At 26.3% G+C, this 281-nt stretch overlaps 1 non-coding gene across 1 annotated transcript; it reads left to right on the top strand.

Moving 5' to 3' along the window:
- Window positions 1–74: 74 nt before the first annotated feature.
- On the top strand, window positions 75–147 carry Trnan-guu. The gene has a single exon. It is a non-coding gene; the product is annotated as a tRNA-Asn (tRNA).
- Window positions 148–281: the final 134 nt, after the last annotated feature.

Raw genomic sequence — 281 nt, 5'->3', positions numbered from 1 at the left:
TACTGAATATTTTTAAAAAATATATTATCTTGACAAGATTATAATTTTTAGTGAAAATTCAAAATATAATCTTATCCCTGATAGCTCAGTTGGTAGAGCGACGGACTGTTAATCCGCAGGTCCCTGGTTCGAGCCCAGGTCAGGGAGTATAAAAAAATAATTTTATTTTTAAAACTAAATTTTTAAAGAAAATAAAAATATAAAAAAATATTTATACTTGTATAAATAGTATTCTTCAAGAAAAATTATTATTTTCTGCCTTTAGCTTAACCGCAGTACTG

This window comes from Diaphorina citri, unplaced genomic scaffold, assembly GCF_000475195.1.
Source record: "Diaphorina citri unplaced genomic scaffold, Diaci psyllid genome assembly version 1.1 scaffold113548, whole genome shotgun sequence".
Lineage (NCBI taxonomy): Eukaryota > Metazoa > Arthropoda > Insecta > Hemiptera > Psyllidae > Diaphorina > Diaphorina citri.
The sequence above is the reverse complement of the archived record's forward strand: the minus strand, read 5'-3'. Positions and strand labels throughout refer to the sequence as shown.